Source organism: Rhagoletis zephyria, unplaced genomic scaffold, assembly GCF_001687245.7.
Source record: "Rhagoletis zephyria isolate East Lansing unplaced genomic scaffold, Rhagoletis_zephyria_1.1 Rzeph_scaffold_00420, whole genome shotgun sequence".
NCBI lineage: Eukaryota > Metazoa > Arthropoda > Insecta > Diptera > Tephritidae > Rhagoletis > Rhagoletis zephyria.
This window is the reverse complement of record NW_016157504.1, coordinates 181,635-187,694: the sequence shown is the minus strand read 5'-3', so window position 1 is coordinate 187,694 and position 6,060 is coordinate 181,635. Positions and strand designations below refer to the sequence as shown.

Below are 6,060 nucleotides of genomic sequence, written 5' to 3'. Positions count from 1 at the left end.
GCATGGACAATGAAAGCATCTGATGAGGCGGCTCTTGGAGTTTTCGAGAGAAAGATTCTGCGAAAGATTTACGGACCTTTACGCGTTGGTGATGGCGAATATCGCAGAAGATTTAACGATGAGCTGTATGAGCTTTACAACGTTATAGACATAGTGCAGCGAATTAAAATTCTGCGGCTCCGCTGGCTTGGCCATGTCGTTTGAATGGACAGAAACGCTTCTGCTCTGAAAATATTCAACAAGGCCTCCTTTGCGTTGGAAAGACAAGGTCGAGAAGGACTTGGCTTCACTTGGCATTTCCAATTGGCGTCAGTTAGCACAGAAGAGAAATGACTGACGTGCTGTTTTGGACTCGGCCAGGTGGTTACAGAGCCAAAAAAGAAGAAGAAGAGAATTCATAAAGTTTGAAGTGTGGATTTATATAGGTTTTGTTAAAGAATGAACCATATTAAAAAAATTCCTCAAACTAAATAACAAACAAAAAATAATGATTGTGAAAACTGGTGAAAATTTGGGTCAACTTAAGTTTTTTCGACCACTGTATGTATGTAAATATTATATGTACATTTTGTATTCTTTATTTGTTAACTAACTTTGTAAACGTTTGATTTGGTTTATGAATACATACATCCATACTAACAAAATAAACAGAAAGACCATCAATGTATCAAAAGACATAACTTTCTTTGTTTGTAAATAAGGAGATATATATAGGCGGGGAGTTTCTTTGTCGAAATCGGTGAATTATTAAAAATCAGTTGGCTACCCTGCATGAGGCACAAGTGTCAACTTCGTTTCGGCGAGCAGTTAATGCAAAACAAATCATACTCCGATAGTTCAAACAAAACAAAATGCCTTCTCTCAACAACAGAATATAAAGAACTAACCGTATATAAAATTTGACCCCAGTCATAATAAAAGATTGGCCCCTACACATATGTTTTTTTTGGCCGAGCTTCTCCTTTGATTTGTGGCGCGCGCCTTGATGTTGTCACACAAAGGGGAGGGACCTACAGTTTTACGCCGACTTCGTACGGCGATTGTATTTTTATGAAAAGCTGTTTTTAATGGCAGAAATACACTCGGAGGTTTGACATTGCCTGCCGAGGGGCGACCGCTGCAAAGATAATTTGGCGGGAAGTATTACTAACGGCCAACATTGTGGGTTATTAATACCCTGCAGGAAAACCGCGGACTAGTGAATCAAATTTCTAGTTCCGTACTAGGCCTTTATCGCCAAAAAGGAGCTAGTCCGATAGGAACTAGATCCCCACCAGTCCAAAATCGTCGAAAAGTGGTACTTTTAAAAAACTAATTTTTTCAGTTTTTTTTTAACTAGAAATCTATATCTAAAGTGACGAATTTAGAAATGGTTCGGAACTATAGAAAAAGGGATGCAGAACGAACTAGATCTTATTTGTCGAATTTAGAACTACTTCGGAACTATCGAATAAGGGATGCAGCGGGGGGCTTGTTTACTTTGCATAGATATGTGTTCGACGGCTTTTTCGTTCAAATACGCTTCTATTCTGTGCTTCGCAGATGCTTTTTCATAGCTTGGTAATACAAAACTAAAATTTGTGTTAACATTTCAACATCTTGGGACAGTCTGGAATCTAAGAAATAACAGCGAGCACCTCTGCAAACTCAGCTACAGCAAAAGGTATGTAAACGTACATTTCTTACAATCATTCAAACAAATTTAATTTCAACTTGAAAACACATTTCTTCCAAAATAACTTAAAATCACACACACGGAAGAACCAAAAAGATTGAAAAATCATGATACTTTTTTCTTCCGTCTGTCGATTTTAGAACTGGTTCGAAACTATAGAATTTAGGACTAGTTCGGAACTATCGAAAAAGGGATACAGCGGGGGGCAATTGACACTTCCTAGGACATCGCCATGTTAAATTCGCCAGTTGCTTGCTTGCAAAAGAGATTTATCGCGAACCAGTACTGGGTCCCCACAGGGTACATGCAAATGTATACGTACATGTGTACGTACGTATGTGCATAAATGAACATTAGGGTGGTACACACATTGCATTATTTTGCGTTTGGGGTGGAGGCCTTAACAGTGGTCCAATGTGCAAAGCTAGGGTAATTTAATTAAATTTTTTGTTTGTCATTTTTCTATCAAATATGCAAGAAATTTTCTACTTAAGAGTAAATAAAACTTTGAAAAAATTTGGCTACATATAAACATAACGGTATCCAAAAGTCATAGTAAGCAATAAGTGAAAAATGAAATTGTGCGTGCATCGAAAACTGAGTATTGTTAACGCTCAAAACCTGTTTAAAGAAACTTTGTTTTAACTTCATTTCTTTCTCCGTCATTGTTTTAAGTAAGAAAATTCAGGAAATGTGAAAATTATTACCGAAGTGGACGCACATATTTTTTGGGGCTGATAAAGTTTTAATCTTTTTGGTGAGTACCAAACTATTATGATTTTTTTTTTTGTAGACGAAATCTTTCTTACATGGCGAAATATAGATCACTTACTATACTTATTCTCTCAATTGATGTACAGTATATTTTGCTTTGCTGCCTTTATGCTTAAGTGCACATTTAAGATACCTACCCCAAAATGCGCATCTGAGACATTATTTTTAACATTTATAAGGAAAGTGCTCCGATAGATGCATTCAACATACCTGCCCATTGGCGATACCTGCCTTAAAAATTGTCCAACTAGTATCAATTATCAAAGAAAGTATTACGTTTACCTGCACTGGCCCTACAATTACCTAATTTTACAAGCATTTATTTATTTTGCTCATATCGCAGAACAACGAAAATGGCTATCAATTTATGTACCATTTAGATACCATTCGAAAAAAATTTCGCTTGCATTATTTTCTACGTGATAAGTGCTTCTCCATTATTGGGTTTCATAGGGATTCGGATACCTTCCTCATTGAAGTAGTAAAGAAAATTCGCTTAAGTGCCTTTTTCGGTTAGGTGCACAAGTTTTTCGTGCAAAGAAGGATGTGCAGCTAAGCAAAATATACTGTATATACTTATAAAATCCTCAAAAAAATTCTGCGGCTAGCTGCGGCACTCATACATTTATTTTCTGTATGTGCATAGATATGTACATATGTGCATAGATATGTATGTGCATAGATACATATGTAAGTGTCCGCATATATTTTTTTCACGTCACTTGCTCTGTCGCTTCACTGCAACAAAACCAAGTTGTGGGGAAAACCCTGACGAAATGCGAACAATTGAAACCATGGGTTTGAAGATTGCGCAAATTGATGTGAAAATTCTAACTTCATATTAAATATATATATGTATATATGTATGTAAAAATATAGTTTCGATTTAAAAAAATCGGATAAAGTTTTTATTTCGCCAATAGGTTATGCAGACAACTATAATCGTAAAATCCGATTTGTGAGTCCAGATACATATGTATGTACATACTTATGTATGTATATAACGCATCGCGACTAATTTTAGTATTTATTTAAAAAAAACTCAATGAAATTCAAAAACTATCACTTGCCTTTGGTTTTACTAAATACCGATTTGAGCTGTCGCACAGTGTTATCAAAAAAAAAAGTTTTCAAATAAAAATTCGTTATATGGCTGCGTATGTATGTACATATGTTGATATTCCGAAATTTTTTTATTTGTAAAGGAAAATAAATTTGCTTTTATAAAAAAATTCTTAAATCAGTATGCAGCTCTTAAGAAAAAATGCTCGTACATCTCGTCGCTACCATGTCAAACTATCGAATGTGAAAATCGGCACTTTTCAGGAGTGCAAAGAAACTGTTGTAAAAAATATTGTCATTAGACAAAAGTGTGGGATTCGACACTTTGTAAAGCCAGTATCCTCTGTTTCTAAGAAGGCTAGAAATTTTACGATTTGCCAACTTACGTATTATTCTAAACGCATGCGCAAGGTATCGTAAATGAAAAAGCAGTTGTGCATAATGAAAAATATATCTCGTGATATTTCTTGAGAACTACAATGGGTAGGTTCAGAAGGCGCAGCAGTTGAGCGCAACCGTTGCTAAAAAAAAATCCGTGATCGTAACGCGTCTTCTGAACGGTTTCATACACTAGTTGTCAAATTCACAACACACAAGATGTTGTCTCAAATGAAAAGATATATTTTTTTGATGATCAACGAAAAGAAATTTTTTTGATACTTTTTTTGATAAAAACAAACGGCTGTTTTCTGATATTTTTTCTTATAAATAACGAAACGATTTTTTTTATTTGCATATCTGTGCCGTTCAATTAAAGTAGCCTAAGCCGGTATAGGCCCTTTTCCCTTTAAAGCAACATTTCATGGGATTCCAAACAATATTTTAACGTTTAACTAGCCATAGATATAGTCAAAGATGCCGTTTTAATAGAAACTTAATAAAAATATAAACATTTTCAAGAGAAACTGGTTATTTTTTATTCAAAGTAAAACCTTTTGAAGTCTCTTTGATTGAACGGTACAGATATATGTATTCAAAAAAAAATGTTTTCTTAAGAAAAGTTGCCTATTTTACAATATACATAGGTAATAAGCTATTTTGTGCAAATTTTCATACAAATCCGTTCAGTCGTTCCCGCATATTAAATAAATTAAACTTTTTTAACAGGTGGCAACTCTTAAAAAAATAGCCTATTAACCAATCTGGTCCATAAGCTATCTGCGTATAAAATTTCATGCAAATCCTTTCAGTAGTTTCCGCGTGATGATTTCCCAAACGTCCAAACAAAAAAAAATTTCACATTTACAATATTAGTAAGATTAGGTGACTGATTCGGATCCGGTGTCAATACAGTATAGACATAGCGGACTTTCTATTTTTAATTCATCCCAAAGAGTATATACACTGACGATCAAAAGTGAGGGCATGATGATTTTTGTTAAATATTTACAATGTTTTTCAATTTAGAATTTTTTGTTAATTATGTATTTATAAAAATTCGGATCATGCTTTAATCAAAGTCAAACTTTCAAACTGTATACAGAATTTGGAAAAATTCAACAAATTTTCATCAAAATTTTGAACTTTTTAATCCAAATATTTAAAAAAGTTTTAGGTGTGAAAGTATCTATAACAAGAACTTTTAACAAAAGACATTGTAAATATTTAACAAAAATCACCATGCACTCACTTTTGATCGCTAGTGTACCTCATATTATCTTATTAAATTTAATATAATTTAAGTAATTTGTAACAAATATGAACTTGCATTATAATCTTTGTTTATGCCGTGCGCAAGTGTTTAAAAAATATACTAGAAATTGATGAAAAATTTAACGATTTTCTAATTAAATGGTTGGTAGGCGTGGTCTCTATTCGATCTTGCTCATTTTTGGACCAGAAGTTGTTAGTCATTCAAACATAATTTGTGAAAAATTTCATCCCGATATTTATCTTAGTTCTTTATATAATAATTAAATTACCCCACTAGAGCAGATTGGACCACTGTGCGCTGTTAAGAAAAAACTTTTTTTCTCTACATTTTTTGCGATGTTGCTTGAACCAGGAGGGCTACACCACAGCGGCCTCCGGCAGTTATACCACGCAGTAAAGAAAATATGAGTAAAATGAAAGTAGTACCTCGTCGTCGAATCGACGAACATTAGTACTCTAGGGTTAATAAGCCACTTAAGTAGTTATCCAACAATATTAACAATAATTTGTGCTTTTTATTCGAATATCTAATAAATCTTATTTTCTACAGCATAGGTTTATACATATTTATAATGAAATAACAAATTAATTTTGTTAATATATTTATTCATAAAATTCTTTTCTCCGAGCTTTCTGTTCCGCAAAAGAATCTATAACATCATCAAAGTTTAAAGATAGAGCCACGATTTATATAGGTTTTGTTAAAGAATGAACCATATTAAAAAACTAGCTCAAACTAAATAACAAACAAAAAACAATGATTGTGAAAACTGGTCAAAATTTGGGTCAACTTAAGTTTTTTCGACCACTGTATGTATGTAAATATTATATGTACATTTTGTATTCTTTATTTGTTAACTAACTTTGTAAACGTTTGATTTGGTTTATGAATACAT

General features: G+C 33.3%; 1 protein-coding gene across 1 annotated transcript in view; it reads left to right on the top strand.

Annotated features, from left to right (window-relative positions):
- LOC108359608 (1-phosphatidylinositol 4,5-bisphosphate phosphodiesterase classes I and II-like) overlaps positions 1-6,060 on the top strand; it is a 191,035-nt gene that overhangs the window by 59,955 nt on the left and 125,020 nt on the right. The window lies entirely within an intron of this gene.